General features: G+C 47.3%; 1 long non-coding RNA gene across 5 annotated transcripts in view; it reads left to right on the plus strand.

Annotated features, from left to right (window-relative positions):
• Positions 1 to 18,226, plus strand: part of LOC129383646 (uncharacterized) — a 30,526-nt gene extending 12,300 nt beyond the window's left edge. For 2 of the 5 annotated variants that reach the window (XR_011895946.1, XR_008611505.2), the window contains one exon: positions 6,108 to 8,339. This is a non-coding gene — a long non-coding RNA (uncharacterized lncRNA). Of the gene's footprint in view, positions 1 to 6,107; positions 8,340 to 14,796; positions 14,884 to 17,014; positions 17,222 to 17,741; positions 17,892 to 17,965 lie in introns of those variants that run through there. The other 3 variants (XR_011895944.1, XR_011895943.1, XR_011895945.1) reach the window with 3 other exon arrangements.
• Positions 18,227 to 18,644: the final 418 nt, after the last annotated feature.

Genomic DNA, 18,644 nt, shown 5'->3' on the forward strand with positions numbered 1-18,644 from the left:
CCTTAGTAACTTGCGATTCGCTGATGATATTGCCTTGCTTAGTAACTCAGGGGACCAATTGCAATGCATGCTCACTGACCTGGAGAGGCAAAGCAGAAGAGTGGGTCTAAAAATTAATCTGCAGAAAACTAAAGTAATGTTTAACAGTCTCGGAAGAGAACAGCAGTTTACAATAGGTAGCGAGGCACTGGAAGTGGTAAGGGAATACATCTACTTAGGGCAGGTAGTGACCGCGGATCCTGATCATGAAACTGAAATAATCAGAAGAATAAGAATGGGCTGGAGTGCGTTTGGCAGGCATTCTCAGATCATGAACAGCAGGTTGCGTACTCATCTATGAGGCAGAAACCTGGAGGCTTACGAAAAGGGTTCTACTTAAATTGAGGACAACGCAACGAACTATGGAAAGAAGAATGATGGGTGTAACGTTAAGGGATAAGAAAAGAGCAGATTGGGTGAGGGAACGAATGCGAGTTAATGACATCTTAGTTGAAATCAAGAAAAAGAAATGGGCATGGGCAGGACATGAAATGAGGAGGGAAGATAACCGATGGTCATTAAGGGTTACGGACTGGATATCAAGGGAAGGGAAGCATAGCAGGGGGCGGCAGAAAGTTAGGCGGGCGGATAAGATTAAGAAGTTTGCAGGGACGTCATGGCCACAATTAGTACATGACCGGGGTTGTTGGAGGAGTATGGGAGAGGCCTTTGCCCTGCAGTGGGCGTAACCAGGCTGCTGCTGCTGTTGCCGCTGCTGCTGCTGATGATGATACTATGAGCACAAACAAAGAATGTCCTCTTTTTGACAAAAGCTCCTAAAATGTTCAAAATGTAATATCGTCGAAGAAATTAAAGTTTATGAATGCAACCTGCAAAATGTGCCTCCAATAAACATTCCTGCATGTTATGACTCGTTATGAACTCCCGTAGAACCATAACTGATCCACTTGCGCAGCTTGGATGTGACCTTCCAAACTGTATGAATGAGAAGAAAGGGGGTTAACTGACGGGCCTGGTTCTTATTAAATATATCATGAGAAGCCAACAAACAGAGACACCAAGGAGAACATAGGGTAAATTACTTGTACTTATTAATTGAAATAAAGAAATTATAAATTAATGGCAATGAAAGTGGATGAAAAAACAACCTGCCACAGGTGTGGAATGATCCCACGTCTTTGCTTCATGCATGCGATTCTCTAACCAATTGAGCTACTGCGGCATGGTTTCCCCATCCACTTTCTTGTGTAATTATGTGTTAGTACGAGAACTAACCTTCGGAGTGTTAGACAGCGTCACGACTCTCAAGCCATGTTGGCGGATGTTCCAAACTTTTTGCAACACTAACCCTGTTTGCTTTACTATTCTACATGTTTTGTGACATAAACTTTCCGTTTGTGATTGGGGATCCAACGTGAGCCGAAAATGCTAACGACCTAACAATATTTTGTGTTATTCCTTACGCTTCTTAAGCATTGATCTTGCAACTAAGCTAAATACAGCGCGAATCAAAAGAACAAAACAATTTGCAACATGTCTGTCTGATTTCATATTTCAGACGAGCTCGAGAGGGTCGTGCATTTCGAGGCTTTTGCAAAGCGCTGTCTTGGAAGAAGGCAAAAGCCTCTAATTTGCCTGATGCACCTCGTAGCTACAACATTAAGACAACAGCCTCCAAGTACTGAGAGAAGATTACGTTTACAGATCCACACACGCACTGTTCCCTTAGGTGATAGGCAGCTGCCTTTCTTTGCCCCCGTGAGTGACCGGCCCTAGTAGCAGCCTACAGGACGCTTCGCTTTGTTCCTCTGCTTACGACAAGACATCTGCAGTGCGGTTAGGTGACGGTTACTACGCCTGAATCTTCATGAAGCTCTCCTTCTTGCGATGTGCATCATGCTGATCTCCGCAAATGCCTAAGCTTGGGATTTATCGTCCTTCGCCTTTTTCACAGTCTCCGGCTTGTGGGGATGCGCACCCGGCATGTTTTGGGGATAGCAACTCGGCTAGCAGGCATTGATCTATGAAAGGTGCAATAAATGCCCTTGTCATTGTTTGCACTACTGTGTTGTCGTTCTTTTGTCCCAAGAGTACGGAGGAGAACCACGTATCTCCCACATCTGGCGCCCAACGTGGGGCTCTTGGGGCATCGGATGATAGATTTAACAGTTTTACTTCGTTCGAGACCTTTGTTTGAACCGAAGCGTAGGCCTAGCGTGGATTTTGATCGCTAGCGTCGGCGGCGTGCTTTCTTGAGCGAGGCGACGGTGGCTGTAGTGTGTTTGAACTTATCAACATGCTAAGCCTTTTCGCAAGTGTTTTTTTTTAATGACATTCGTCAGTACGAGAGCCACGTGGTCAGCATCCTGGGAGAGCGAGGCTGAGCGCCCGCGGAGCAGTGGCAAGCCTGAAGCGAGTGAGTACGGAAGCCTCGTGGGTGGTCCGAATTTCTTATGTAAATAGCTTCTTCTATCTCTTTGACTCGGATGAAGTCGCGGCTCTGGGAGCCGGGTGGCCGCGGGCCACGGGTGCCACTACGGGCTGACTGGTATTGCGGCCTGGCACCGGGCGCTCCGACACCGTCTGGGACGGTGGGCGCCGTCAACTCGGATGCTGTGTGCACCGAGCGGAGTAGAACCACCTCACAGAGCTGACGTCTCCTCGCGGCTGCCTGTTTTGCTCCCATTTTGGGTGTTGTTTTTGGATGCCGGTTGTTGTCAGAGTAGCGACGCTTTAGGCCTAAGGCTTTACGAAGCTGCCTGTCGCACGCGGAGGGACACAACCTGGTGGACCGTGGCGTTGAGGCGTTGCAATTTGCTTCCCTAATTCTATTTAGCCTCGCACGAATTGAAATAACTCGTTCGACTCAAGGAAGCGAGCTTCGTTCACGTGAACTTAGCATCTGAGTAGCTGCCCCATCTTTTGCTAGCCGAGTTGAACATCGTACCACGTGGGCGATGCGCATGCAGAATTCCTCTCCCTTGCACTACTTTAGTGTTTGCCGAGTGTGTTGAGTTTACGCAGCGTGATTGGAGTCACCCCTGGCTTGCCGTCACCTGCACATCGTCTACGCTGCTGCTTCGGACTATGATCGAGCCATTCCGGGCGATGGTGATGCTGTGGCCAGTTCGGCGCGGCGACTTCGGCGGCCTCCTGTATCCAGCTCACAACCCTCGGCGGCGGACAAAGGAGCCGGCGGTCACCGACAGCTACTGCGGCTCTCGCCAGCAGGGCGTGTCGGCGCGAGCGACGCTTGCTCGTTCCGACTACTGCGTCGTCGTCTCCTGGGTCCTGGCCTGGAATCGTGCCGTCGAGTCTGCAAAGCTGCTGCTGTGACCGGCGGACGCCAGCGGTGTACCCCAAGGACAGTCGGCTCGCATGTTATGGACAGCGTGTGGACATTTCCTCAGCGCGGCCACTGTTGCATGTACTATCTTGTTCGCGAAGCACGGGTTAATGTTAGACCGTGTCACATGTTTCGCCGGAATAAGAAGTGATTTAAGGTTGGGGGGATGTGGGGATGCGTGACTCTCGCGCGTCCCCTGATGTTTTTCCCGCATAGCGCGTCTCCTGCAGGGCGGCTTCGCCCGCCGCGTGGCCTGGCGCCCGCGGCGCTCGGAGTGGTTGAAGCGCAGTGCGAGAGATGGCGCTAGTGTTGCGCTGCTAACGCCGCCGACAGGCGAGGTTACTTGGGCGCCGAAAGGAAGGCGCTTGCTCTCTTTGGTTCGAGGTCGTCGGCGGGCGCGGACGTCCGCGTGGGCGCCGTCGGATGCTTCTGCGAGACTGTCTCGCGTGGCCGCCTTCGAACGTGCCACCATTCGCGTGACTGTACACACGAACGACCAGGCGTTCGGATCCAGCATGGGGCGAATATATTCGCTCGCAATGCGGTCGCGGTAAGTCGGACTTCTAGATTTGTCGCGCGCCCATCGGCATGTTTTGGGGATAGCAACTCGGCTAGCAGGCATTGATCTATGAAAGGTGCAATAAATGCCCTTGTGATTGTTTGCACTACTGTGTTGTCGTTCCTTTGTCCCAAGAGTACGGAGGAGAAACCCCCGTATCTCCCACAGGCTGGATCCTGACTGTCGTGCATTTTTGTCTGTTGCCTTGTCGCTTCACATGTTTGGTTCCATACTCCTTACCCCGTCTGCCTTTCTCATCTTGGGTCTATCCCTTTGCTTCACCATCTGCTCTGACGTATGCAAACAGCCATAGTCAACTTGTACTGGCAGGCTGGCCGAACTTGCTGCCTCCGTACACACTTGGCCTAATGAGCCCTCCGTTTCTTGCGCAGAAAAACCGCCGCTGTCTACTGCCTTCCCCTCGCTTCCGGCTACCAGCAAGTTTGACTCATCACTGCACTCAACTATCTCAGGAATCATTCCATGGTCCTCTGACTGTTGCGCAATAGGGAATACAGTACGCCTATCAGTCTCTGAGTTTCCTTCCATGTTTTTGCCCTGAAAGATCCCATATTGGAGAAGGGTTCTCGTTACGTGAGCGTTTGCTCCGACCTATTCGATTATCAATAGGTTACTTGCTCTGGCAGGCTGGCCAATATTGCCGCCTCCATACACACCTGGCTGTTCAGTGAAAGCTGTCCCATATATGGCTGCATGTTCTTGTCGGAGTCCTGAGCTATGACAAATACCACCCGCTTCTCACAGCTCCTAGATATGTGGTCTTTTCCTCTGCAGTTGTAATACACAACTCTCTTCCGCGCCTCCAACGTGTGTACACCATCAGCGGGGGCATCTTCGTTTCTTGTGCTACTTTAGGTGTGTCACCCTTTTTCTCCTGATGTGTGCTGGGGGGATTTGAAGTCTCCGGTTTAAAATTCCCACGGAAATACTTGTTACCCTTTGGCTTCCGGGAACCATCTCCTGCTTTGTCGCTTGTTTCTGATTGTCACGACTTACTTCGGAAACTTCGGAGCGTGCGGTAATGCTTGGCGAGTTCTGCTGCTCTCTCTTTTTGCCCTTCGAAGTCGGTTTGAAATGCTAGACAGAAGGGTCTAAAGAAATCCTTCTTAGCCCTATCGTAGTTTTGCACTTTGTCCTCAGACAAGCAGTTCATGAAACAGCGATACTGAACAGGATTAGTGCTGGTAATCTCTTGGTCCACAAGTCCCGGCTGACATCCTTTCTCAGTAAAACTTCATTTGGGCCTAGTTGGTGCATAATTCTGAACTTAAACTTACAGCGCAAACACCCAAGACGGACCACAACAGGAATATATGACACTCTTTCAAAACCGGCGAGGAAATTAACTATATCATTCTCTACCATGAAAGTGTGGAGCTGGAATCGCGCTATTTGCCATCTAAGTATCTGACTTTTCTGCTCAAGCTCTTCCATTCCAAGAACATGCCATTGTGCTGCCTCCTGCACATGCCTCTGGTGTGTTTCTGCTTCATGTTTGCATCATTTTGCCTCTTCATGCTTGCGCCTCTCTGCTTCACGCTTGTGCCTTTCAGCCTCTTCATGCTCGCGCTTTTCTGCTTCACGCTTGCGCCTTTCTGCCTCTTCATGCTGACGCCTCACACACCTCTTCTTGAAATTCGCACTCGCCTCTCTCCTGCTTCATGCTTGCACCTCTTGCACTCCTCTGTCATTTGCTTTCTTTCAACAATGGTTTCTCAAGCCTCTTCAGCTTCCTCGACCATCACATCTGCATTCGTGACGTTGAGGACTGCTTTCTTGTGTAGTTGCGTAGCTGACGAAAATGCCCAGCTCTTCGCAAATTAAAAGGAGGTCCTGCGCTATGAATTTCTCTATGGCGAATTTGTTGGCCTTCAAAATGGACCCTTCCATAGAACTGAAATTTGCTATTTAAGGAAGGTGAATTCCCAAAACAGTGCCTACCAGAAAACACAAACATACTCTCCTAGCAACTGCTTACTTGTACTAGTGAGAGTTTTGGTGACATGAAGAGCAAACATCAGGCCATAGCTAGCCCATCCTTATCACTATTAGGAGACTGCAGAATTTCTTGTTATTCATGCTCTCTTTTTCACAAAATAATTTTCCTAGCCTCACCAGCCTCCTCCTAACTCCTCTCCTCATTCTGCAAAAGCTCTAATTGCTACCTTTTGCCTTTCGCAGGGCCAACCGAAATGTTCATCTGCTCATGACTTTCAAGGAGTTCTTGGACGCAACTTCTCCATGCTCACAAAGCACCCTGTGTTTCTTCCCCACTAGCAATCAGCCCACGAGACACTATATTCTTGGTGTATGTAATAAAATAACTAACACCAAACACTATTATGGATTGCCTGCGCTATGAGTCTGGCGAAAAGAGAAGCAAACATGTAGCACTCACCACACCAACGTATTCAATGCTGATCAATCTCATAAGCTGCCTGCCTGTATTGTAAAGTCGGTTCCATGTATGGTGCCGTGCCAGGTGCCGAGAGAAAGAAGGGTTGCGAGCGACAGTTACGAGAACAAAAGGTTTTATATTCAGAAGTACATGGTTGAGTTTTATACACAGGGCTCTTAACTTTCAGAACACACTACATGCTAGAGTGTGTATGTCCGAGCTTCTTCCTTCTCACATCCATCCCGATCACTTTTTATGCCGTTTATTTCCCTCTTTCCCTCGTCAAGGGATTTCACAGGATAATCACAAACGCCTTACCATTCACCACCTCCTTCTCCCAATGTTGCGCAATACGAGGCGGCTTCCACATGGCAAACTGAACTGGCCATTGACACCTTTCCCGGTAGTTCTCGACAATGATCCTCTCATCAATCAGTGACCTCTTCGTGATGGTCAGGAGAGGGTGACATTGTTATCTTGAAGCGAGCTGTCATTTCTGGGTGCTCGAAAGCCAAAGATCTGGAACATGACTACCTGTCCGTAAGACTCATGTGATGCTGATTGAGCTTCCTTGAGTGAACAATGAGGTGGGATCAGCACCTGTGATTGCCGCATGTCTGCAGGTGAATCATCCTTTGTTCTGAGCTATCGTCAGGCATAACAGCAGCAAGTTGGTGATTGTAAGGGTTGCCGAACAAGTTCTGCAGCTTTTGTTTAAGTGTATCAACTGGTGAGCTCATCTGCGTGTGTCCTAAGGCATACTTGAGCTGTGCTACCCACCGAGGTAAAATACTACGTTGGCAAGCATGACAGTTGAGTCGCACTGGTTATTGGTGCTGACACGTTGGTACAGGCTGATCCAGTCGTCGACGTCTTCCCCATCGTTCTCCAAGAATATGCCAGGATCATGTGGAGTAGAGAGTGCGATGTGGCTCGTCGGAGTAGCAGCAGGTGTCAGAGCCGGTTGAGTCGAGCTGTCATCTCCGGGAGCCATGACAGAAGGCTCGATATACCATCCACTGCGAGCCCCATGACGAGGACAGGGCATGTCTACCTCCACCAAATATGTTACATGGGAAGTCACAGAAAAGAAGCTACATACAAGTTTATTTACATAATGAATACGCTGCACTTTGCCAAAAGACAACAGCCCATACTACTAGCCTCTAATTATTGTCGTCATCTTCACACTGCTGGCCTCTTCTTTATCGTAACTACTGGTCCGTAACAATATTGATGATTCTGAAAACTGAGAGTTCTGTCATCATGAAGGTTGTATCCAGTGGCCATGCAGGGACCCTTTTTCACCATTAACTGCTGTTTCAAAAAGGCGGGCTTTATGCACTAGAGAAAAACTCGCATGGTAGTGATGGCATCATGGTGGAAGCTGCTAACATAACCGAGCCCTGGGAGCACGTCACTGTTTCTAGCCTCTATGTTGCTTTCTAGGCTCTCTGTATTTCAAAAAAATATCTGATAAATGGTAATGCAAGCCCATCTGTTTCATGAATAAACAGTGCATGTTTACCTGCAGAAAATATGTTTGGTCACTTTATTGTCACTCTGAAAAAGTTGAGATAACTTTTCTGCAAAATTTGTTAGTCTGAAGATTTTAAATCTACAGTAAAAATATTGAACACTGAGGGTTCACATTTGGGGGAATAATACTCTCGATGGTTTAAGAGGAAGATAATTACTGGTGCATCGATTCTTTTGAGATGTTTGGCAACTTTAATGTCATTAGCAGTCCGATGATTGGTGCACGATTGTTGATTGTATGTTAAGTATTAATATGAAAAGTGCTCACACCTGTGACCCAATTTGGCGGCAACGTGGTTCAATAAAGAGCAGCACGTACAGAGTGCGGCTGCAAAGCACCTGAACTAGGCGTAGGTGAGTGCCGAATTGGAACATATCTATGTCGGTGTATCTACTATTTTATTCTGATAAGTATTTATGCAAACCCATCTGTATATGTACTGATGAATAAACAATGCATGTTTACCTACAGAAAATATTATTTGCCACTTTATCGTCACTCTAAAAAAGTTGTAACTTTTTTGCAAGATAGGTCAGTCTGAAGATGTCAAACCTGCAATAAATGAGAAAACGTGGAAGGGTCGCACTTGGAGAAAAAAAATAGGCCCTAATGGGGTTAAGAAGAAGCAAATTGGTGGTGCATCTATTCTTTTGAGATGATTGGTGACCTTAATTTCATTAGCAATTTTATGATTGGCGCACAATTGTTGGTTACGGTAGTGGTGGGGTAGTGTTAATAGTGGTGTCAGAGTTTCTTTCAATACTGGCACATGCACAATGACCCAAGTTGGCATCAAAGTGAAGAGCAGCATGTACAGTCGACAACACATTGAAATGGACCACTGCTTAGGCGGCCGGAGCAGCTGCAGGGCCGCACCATGGCACTGCTATCGCACGCTCACGATGAGTACCCCGAGTGACGTGAAACTTCGTCTCCGCACCCTTGTTTTCGCGCTGGTGCTTGTCATGCTTAATAAATTTCAAGTGCGGTGTTCGGCCGTTCTGCTACTGACGGTCGGGACGAAGGGACGCGTGAATGCCAGTAGTTTCGCCAGCAGTAGAATGCCAGTAGATTCGCGAGTAGTTCAGCACTTTGCGTTGTCGAGCAGTAGTGGGTGGCCGCAAGTCATCAAAGCCCCACAGTGTGAAGGAACCAGAACTCGATGTTCTTTTTCCTTTGCTTCTTTTTTTGTCGGCAATTTTCAGTTGCGGACACAATAAAATGAAGCATGGCTTCGGTTCAAGAACGCAGACCAGTGCCAGCTAGTGAAAAGGGCAGCTGGTGTTTAGACGTCTGCTCTCGCATGTCCGTCCTTTTTAGCTCGCAGTTTCTCCAAACCTTTAGCGTCCCCTTAGCACTCTTTATTCCTAGAGAACAGTGCGAGATGATGCCGCTGTAACTGCAATGTCTGATGCGCTGCTGGAATAGGTTGTCGGGGGCGCAATTGTTCTCCGTGCCCAGCTTGCGCTGCAGCTTACGGTTGGCACCTTAAAGGGACCCTCACCAGGCCGCATAGCAAATTTTTGTTATATGCTGGAAGTTGTTACGTGTCCTCTAGGGAGCATTCTGCCGCAGAAAATTTTCAAATCGGCTCACTAATAGCAGAGATAGAAATATTTCAGTGCCATTACTGCCAAGCAAGACAGTCTCCCTACTCGCCCTGTCTAGCCTCCACAAGCAAAATTCCTTCCCTGCATTCTCCCATACTGGACCTCGAGGATCGCGTGACGCATACGTTTCTCTCACTTTTTTTTTCACTGCTATGCACTTCCGTGGCAACATCGCGCGCGAGCTATGCTCTCGTTCGTGCAGCGCACAAATATTCCACGCTATGTGCCGGGAAACCGTACTAGTGGCATAATTCAGTGCTATGCTAATACTGAGGCAGAACAAGCGGATCGCACGGAATGATCACGCACTGGAACACAGTAGAACATGGCACAGTTTTGGTATCTGCGCACGTGACCGCACGACCATGGGAACAAGCAGACGACGCTGAAGTACATTTCAATTCTTCAATTCAAGCAACATGTCACACAAATAACAGATGGTGCCTTCAATAATTCTCAAAGTCGCGCGTCACCACGAGCTACGTCACACTGCAGACACGACTACGTAGGTGCAGGGATGGGAGTATGTCATCCTCCGGCTTGGAGCGTGGTGGCTGCGAGAAGGAAAAACAGCGTTCCGTTTGAAATTTCGGATCTTTCCGCGGCACATGGCAATGAAATACTTTGCAGACACGATTGTTGTCACGTGCTGTATGCTCTGCGCTTGTCAGCTCAAAATGGCCAGACCTGGTGAGGGGCCCTTTAAGCAAGAAAATTTATCTCACTGATTTTTCCAACAACATCAAAAGTTGCCTGCATCCATCACCTACTTACAGCGAAAAAAGTTTCCAGTTCATCCTGACTTGGAAAATGTCCAGCGACGCGATCGAGCCAATGTTCGGCTTTCTGCGCCACATTGTCGGGTACAATGACATGTTGGACGTAAAGAGTGCAGCATGTGTCCTGGAAAAAATGCTGAAGACCAGAATCGTGGCAGCTTCAAGTGAAAACAATGTTAATTGCTTGACCACGTTCTCATCGCAGCATCTTGATATTCAACAGGAATTGCATGTGCGACAAGCACCTTTGATGAGGTCCTGAACATGACAGCGCAGGGGTAAAAAACTGCCTTTCAGTGTGACCATTTGTCTCCACCCCTCAGATCGCCAGCGTGGCCATGATTGGCAAATACACTGTGCGTGCGGCGAGTGAGCACATTCCCTGTGCAGGCCGTATAGCCTTCCTACGGCGAGCAAAAAGCAGCACTCCTAAGCACGGGCCCATCGCTCATCGAGACTGTGGTGGCCTGTTTTATCGATCTCGGGAACTGCTGAATCTGCTCATAGGTCTTCGGAGATTCGTGGATTGTGAGCTTCATTGGAGGCCCATCACGAAGCCCTTGAACATTACACACAGAGGATTGTGCAAGAGCCCATGAGCCTACCAGTGATGAGCTGTGGGAACACCGACACTGACCACTGCAAAGTGAGTAATGGAAACAAAGCCTGCTGACTGCTGAAATACCTCTTCTCTACCTTTGCCTCCTCCTTTCCCTACTTTCCCCTTTCCTCCACAGTTGGCATATCGATGAAGTGCAATACTTCAAACAGCTGAAGCAAGGTGCATTGATCATGTTCTGCAGCAAAGCTGAAGTGGACGAGTCGATGAACAGCGCCGAGCTGGATGCCTGCGGGATGTAGTCATTGGACAGTGGTGTGGAGACTTTTGATGAATCGTGGTCGTCATTGTCGAAGAGTAACGAGCAGGGATGCTTGAGGAGACAGCTGCTTGAGCATCATGTCAGCATTCTTCTCATGACTGACTTCATTGTGGCTAAAGACGAGAATGTCATCCATGAGCTTGATGACTCCTGTTAGTCCGATCAAGATTTCGGACTTTCACTTTCCACAGTATTTTGGTGTTGATGTTATGCCGATCGAATGGGAGACTTGTGAAGCGCAAAATGCCCAGTTGGCAACATTTATGTCGTCAGCTCTAGGCATGGCGGGGAGAGAGGGATTTTGGTGGGAGCCTGAATATGCATTGTCTTCAAACAACTGTTGCCTCACCTAGCTCTTAACATGCCCTTTTCTTTCCCTGCGCCAGTACATACTTCAGTGTGTTCCATTTACATAACAAAATTTCTTCGTTCTTAAATCAAATATGTCTTGTTTGGTTCTTTTTAAAGTTTTTTGTGTTAATTCATAGCAGTGCCTTAACACAATATAACGTGACAGTACTGAGAGCGTGTTCGACGCGTCGAAGCTGCCTGTTGACTTCGTGTCCCATTCATGTTCAGTCAGAAAGAAAGGTATTTAATGTGTAAGAGAGAGAGAAATAAACTTTATTGTGAGACCAGGCTTCTTGAGCCCAAAGGTGGGTGGCCTCCTCAGTCCAGGTAGCCATGGCTCGCTGCCGCCGCCCGAGCCCTGTTCACCAACCGCAGCTGGCTGCCAGGGTCCTGCGTCACCAGCAGAGCCTCCCACTGGTCTTCCAATTCTTCTGAATCTGCCTCTTTCTGCACGTTATCGCCTGGTGGAGATGATGATGGAGGTGCCTCTCGATTATTCCTGCATCCAAGCACCATATGGCGCAAGGTGTTGGGCGTGTCCGGCGGGCAGAACTTGCAATCTCGCCCGTAGATGCCCGGGTACATGGCGTGCAGCAGTGTTCCGTGTGGGTAGGTTCCAGGCTGTAGTCTTCTCCAGGTTATCGCTTGGTCCCTACTCATCTTCTTATGCGCGGGCGGGTAGCAACGCCACTGCTTACTGTAGTGCGCCAAGATATCCGAGTACTTCTTGGATATGCGTTCATCTTCCTCGTCACAGTCGTTGGTACGTGTTCTCTGCGCGTTGGAGATGGCTCGGCGTGCATGATCTCGAGCCGCGGCGTGCGCCGCCTGGTTCCCCGTGAGAGACTCGTGTACCGGCGTCCAGAGGATTTGTGCTGCTTCTATCTTGGTGTTGTTCAAGACCTGAAGTGCTGCCTTTCCAATCCTTCCATTCATATACCTTCTGCATTCTTCTTGCGAGTCCGTCACCACGGTAACCATGGCCTTCTTGCACGTTGCGATGGCCAGGGCTATGCCCACCTCTTCCGCAGTGCTCGCGTCCTTGGCACGTATGGATGTGGCTGTAAGTTGTTCGCCCTTCTCGTCGACCACGCTGATTGCGAATCGGTCGTTGGTACTGTACACAGCTGCATCCGTATATCTAACGTTTTCTTCTTTGCTGTTGGTGCGTTCGAGTATGCGCTTGAGCGCCTGTATTCTCGCCTGTCTCCTTTCCTTGTCGTACTCGGGATGCATGTTTCTGGGAATAGTACTTATGTGTAGCTTGTCTCTGATCTCGTGTGGGATACGCTGAGGTAGGTGCCTTTCGATTCAAAAAATATACTTGCTAAGGTGTGCCTCACAGTCTTCTCGGCAATGATGAACTTAAAGAGAGCCTGCCAGCCCTGAGCTATGGTCACCGTGGTTGTAGCAACCACTACTTCAGACCGGCTCAGCAATGCTAAAGCTGATCGAAAAAAAAGGAATCAGGAATTTTGAGCATACCTTTCTTCACCATTCATTTTTTTAACATGAACTAATCCTGACAAAATTTTAACTTTTTGAAAAGCTGCCAAATTAATGTAATGCTCAAAACTTCAAAACTCATTGCACGACATTGTCAAAAGATGGCTGAATGCTTATAAAAATGCTAGAAACGAGTTGCTTCAATGGAAACCATAAATGTTCTGTTATGTCCTAATACACACAAAAATAAAGTAAGCATGTTATATCATTCACATTAGAATATTTCTAATAGCTTCAAAGAAAAATTTTGTGACGAAGCAGGCGTGTGCTCTACGTCAAGCCTCCAGTGCATGTTACAAGCATACAAGCAACCGCCTGCACAACGTGTAGCCAGATGCACCGCTGCACCGACACAATGTTGCCAACAGCATCCCTCCGGCTCCAGCAGTACAGTTGCGAGCACGACTACGGGGCGGTCTGCTCGCATTTTGTGATGGCAAACCTCTAATGGCAAAACAAGCGACGTCCAAGGCATAATTTTGTTTAGAGGAGGCATTGGTCAGTGCTACACAGATACCGAGGCTGACAAAAGTCTATCATAGAGCATGACCACATGCTGGAACAGGCTAGAAAATTATATAGTTTTATTGTGTTTACTTGCAACTGAACGATGCGGGAATAAGCAGACAAAACAGAAATACAGTTGAACCTACTTATAACAATATTGATTCAAGTGCCACAAAAAATCCATTGTTATAACCGGGTTCCACGAAAAACATGGGGAATGGCGTAGCCGTTCCGAGAAAAATATAATGGCGCGAAGATCAGTTGTACTCCCCGCCACCTTCCTCCATCTGCCTTCTGATTGTGTTGACTCGATCAAATGTTTAACTCTGCTTCCTGCGCGCTTAGATCGCATGTTGTTAAGAAGCCGCGACTGTCGGCGTTCAAGAACGGCACTGGTATAACAACTGCCAAGAAGAGTCAAGAGCGGCAAATGACATACGAGCTCCACCGAGGCATCATTTTGGTGGCCCCAAGAGGCGCCTTTTAAAATATGCGGGAAGGCTGCTATGGCAACATCTCAGCTTGAGAAATCCAGAAGAAATGCTGGAGCCAGATCGCCACAAGCATCTCGCCACGTACCTCCCCACTGGCTTGCTTGAAAAAACCGCATGTCCGTCAGTCTTGCTCGCATTATGCGAAGCTTGCCGACATCCTTCTCCAAGGCATTTAGGTGCCCCATGTAGGGAAGCGGAAGGTTCCTCGCAAAAACAAGCTCATGAGGAACTGAATCATATGCAGGACCTCCCGCGGGGACAATGTTGACCCAGCTGCCCTGCTCCGTCATCGCTGTCGTCGCTATCGGATGCAAGTACGTTCGCGACGATCGCCTCATCGGTTAGAAGCACTTCGTTTCCAAATTTATAGCAGCGCGCTTTCTTTTGACCGGCAATGTTGTGCATTGCTGATTATCAGTGGGCTAATGAGCCATCTTCCCTTTCGGTGGCATGTCAAACTAGGCTGAGAAGCAATGTGGCCAGGAATGACTTCGACGCAATGAACAAAGAAAAGCATGGGCGACTTAATCCGTTAGCAGAATTGCCAAGAATGAGGGCCAGAGATGAAAGGAGCAACTGTGAGGGTCGAGCGAGCAATCTGGGAGCAGCGCCGGCAGCACTGTCAGCACAATTGTTGTGGTCCAGTCGTGTTTCGAAGGGTGGCGCAGCCCAGAGATATGGGTGCAGTCCGTTTGTGTTCGGAGGAGTGGAAGGGTGAGGGAAGAAATTCGAACGGAGCGGCAGTTGAGGTGCCGGGCGATCATGCAGCCGCTCGCATCTCACTTTTCCTTTTTTCATTTACAGGATTTCGCATTCCATTACCTTTCAGTATGGACGCCCAGCAGCCATACTTCATCGTTATAAATGATAATGCGTCATGAGGACATTGAAGTAAGCCGGTTATTTCCCCATAGAAAACTTACAAAAGTTTATGGTGCAGCTGCTTTTCGTTGTTATAACCGATATATTGTTGAAACCAGTATAGTTATAAAAATGGTTCGATTGTACATCTCTCTTGCTGTGGTGCAAAGTAAAACAAACACAGCAGATATTCGGTCTGCATGTTATATTATTTCTCGAAACTTTAATTCGTCTCTTGAGACAACAGATTACACAAATAACACATGTTGCCTTGAATAATTCTTGAAGGGTCACATGTCACTATGAGCAACATCACAGCATGCACATGTACGTAGGCGCTTTTGTTGATATAAGTCATCCCCTCATCTTGGAGCGCAGGCCCGTGAGGAAAAGTGCGAACGGTGTTTAGTTCGAAATTTTAGCTGTTTCCGGGGTGTGTAGTGATGTAATTTTAGCATCCTTCATTATGAGTCCGCATTGTATGCACTGTACTTGTCAGCTCAAAATGGCCACACCTCAAGGGGCCCTTTAATGCGAAAGTGGGGGAAAATTGGGTGGGGGAACAGGTGACTGGCAACTGTGTCATGAACTCTAGAATTAGAAGATGAAAGATGTGGCAGACTTCATGGAAATAAATTGCCTCTGTGTTATGAATACCTTCTTCTGGAAGCGAAATAACAGGAAGTGGGCCTGGAAAAATTGTAATGGGGACACAAGAAATGAAATAGATTTCATACTTTGTGCCGACTCTAGCATAGTGCAAGTTGTAGAAGTGTGAGGTCGGGTAAATAGTAGTGATCATAGGTTGGAGAGGTCTAGGATTGTTCTCAATTTGAAGAGAGAAAGACCAAATTAGTTGGGAGGGAGCAGGCCACCCAACCTAGACAATCGGGGGAAAAGTAGATGACAAGACAGGGATAATTGGAAATCACTGGCAGAGGCTGCTCAGGGTCATTGAACAATGGCATGTACCGAGTGACCCAACTTAGCACCAAAGAAGTTTGTTGAATAGCAGCACATACCCATTGTTACATGCTCAGCGACCGAAGTTGGGCCGGCAGTTAGTTTTGAACCCAGTTCCCAGGGACAGCACAGCGACCAAATGCTCTACCCATTTGATCATAGACTACACACAAACCCAAGTTGGCAGGAAAGAGGTTATGTGCGGTCATACATACATACGTACAGACCTACCGCTAAGTGGGTAAAGCTCTTAAAGAATGCTGTTGCATTGTAAATGAACTATGGACCAGCAATATAATGTGTAGGACAGGTAATCGATGGCCTATCAGGGTTACTGAATTGTTATTAATAGAACTGACGTGCAATCCTGGGCAGCAGACAGGTAGTGTGAGGACATAGAAAATTTGCAAGCATGGGATGGTATTGTCGGTGAGGAAAGCAGCAATACTAAATATGAGGAAACTAGCGTTTTATTGGGTGATCTTGTGCCCTCAAAAAACACGTTATACTCAGAGAACAGCGACAGTGACTAACACAGTCGGCGATCGGTAAAAATCTGATCAGCGGGTCAAGCACGTCGGCTTTTATAGATCAGTCATCGAATGTTCCAGAGTAACTGCTGGGACCCGCGTGCCTTCCACAAAGTTCTACACCGTTTGTGTCGTGCATACATGCACTCAGCTTACGCAAGGTTCGGCGACAACAGACAGTGGATAGAAGTAGCGATAACATTCTAGAAACTTCCTATACATGTAGGCAGATCCTGCGCTGAGTGACAACACTTTGTAGATGGTAAAAGTGCTCACCCGTAAAAGATAAACGAGGTCATATGTCAGTATCATCTGGCACCAGACATGGGGTGACAGGAGATCCTACAGTTGACATTAAATAGGCTGATTGCAATGAGCTTAGGATGTTGCAACAACTTTTCATTACTTGGACTACACCAATAGCTTTAAAATGCATGAGATGAAAAAGTGTCACAAATAGGTTCTGCTGTCATAAGCCTTCCACAAAGAAGAGGTAGCTCTGCTTTCGAGTATTCAATGTGGATTTTCCTTTGTAGCCCTTTAGGAATACTGAACTGGAAGGGTTATTTTCTGTTCCTTGGCTATGCTCCTGTATTTATTCTATTGTATTTTACCTCTTGTTCTTGATGCTGTAACAGGACTGCAATCGCCTCGCTTATTTTCTGCAGGCCTCACAAATGCGATGAGCCTAGCTGAAAGCATCACTGCCAAAATGGCATGCCATGCCCCTTCAAAGATCGGTGGTCAGGTCGAGGTTGGCATGCAGTGCAGCTTGCCTCTGGCTGACAAGTCTGTTGGGTGCTCGTTCAAACCAGGGAGCGAGTCTAGGAGCGTGCAGACTATGGAAGCTGTGGAGCAGTTAAGCTCCACCTCAGGTGGGCAATGACTGGCACTTTTCTTACATTTGCCTGCTTATACGAGTGTGGTAAATGACCAAGTCTGCCTAGCTTGGCACGACTTGCTCAAGTGTGTGTGATATTCTGTCGCTGAGGGTAAATTAGCCTAAATAAATAATATAATATAATATAATATAATATAATATAATATATTATAATAAATAATATAAGTAAATATTGCCCTACTGAGCACATTGAAGTACGTTAGATGGCAGAGCTTAATCCAGAGCCCTCTTGTCCTGGCGTTGTTGTAGCCCTTACATTGGTCCACGATAATGTTACACCTAGTGAGTCTTCTAGTTATGTATAGATCGGTGTATGAGTGTAAGAACATGAATATAAACCAATGGAGAATGTAAGTTGAGCTCTGGATTTGATGTGAATAAAATGAAAACATAATGCAGTCAACTATAAAACATACCTTGTTTTATCAGTATGCTCATTCATTGAGGGAGGCAAATACTACTCGGGAACTGTAAGGATTCTTGTCCTGGGACAGGTTTTGGTCACGACATCCCAGAGCACATCATTGGCGATGACTAAGCGGGCCTAGTTGTGTGCAACACTGCCCTCAGGCAATGAGCAGCATGCACTGGGCTCCTGAGGTGCACGCCAGCAATCGCTTCAGACGACCTGTACGCATGTTGAGGTGAATGCTGGCTATGTGCTGGTTTCGGTTCTCTTCCGTCGATAGCAGCTTCAGGTTTTTTTCCATGTTTACAGACATCAGTGGCGGACGGGACCTCTTTTGTACCACCTGTTTGTGCCAGCGGATACTTATTCTTCCTTAGCACTCTTGTTACAAGGTGCTATCCACCTCTGCTGATGCGAAAAGTGAAGCCTTCTCCCTACGAGAAATGAGACACTAGTGAGCAATTGAAGTGCCTTTGCAATGAATTGAATCTGCTGTCATCAGGAGAACTCGTCCACGGTGCTCTCAAGAGAATTCCATCATGTGTCTTCAGTTTCACTGTCAACAGTGTAGCCGTTTTAGAACAAAGCCTCCAGTGAAAATCGACAGTTGCTCTCTACTTTCTATTCATGTAAACCATACAGCACACTGCCATAATCTTGCTTTGCACTTCCACCCATTTTACCACATTGTTTTCAAATGCAGTTATAAAGTCAAGGCCTGAAACGTTATTCTTGCACCTCCAGCAGAAATAACTCGTGTTTGGAGAAAGTTTGCAAAGTTGGCATGTTTCCCACAATAATGACAAAAATGATGACGCTTTCTTCATTTTGACAACTACAAACAAAGAAACTTTATTTTGTTTCACTGTATACTACATGGCAGACACAGGAAGATCGTGCTAGTTATTTTGCGACAACCGACCAAAGCGCAACCTCTCCTTGGTAATTCAGATGCATGCAGTTGCAGCGTAACATTTTCAAAATGGTT

This window comes from Dermacentor andersoni, chromosome 8 (genome assembly GCF_023375885.2).
Source record: "Dermacentor andersoni chromosome 8, qqDerAnde1_hic_scaffold, whole genome shotgun sequence".
Lineage (NCBI taxonomy): Eukaryota > Metazoa > Arthropoda > Arachnida > Ixodida > Ixodidae > Dermacentor > Dermacentor andersoni.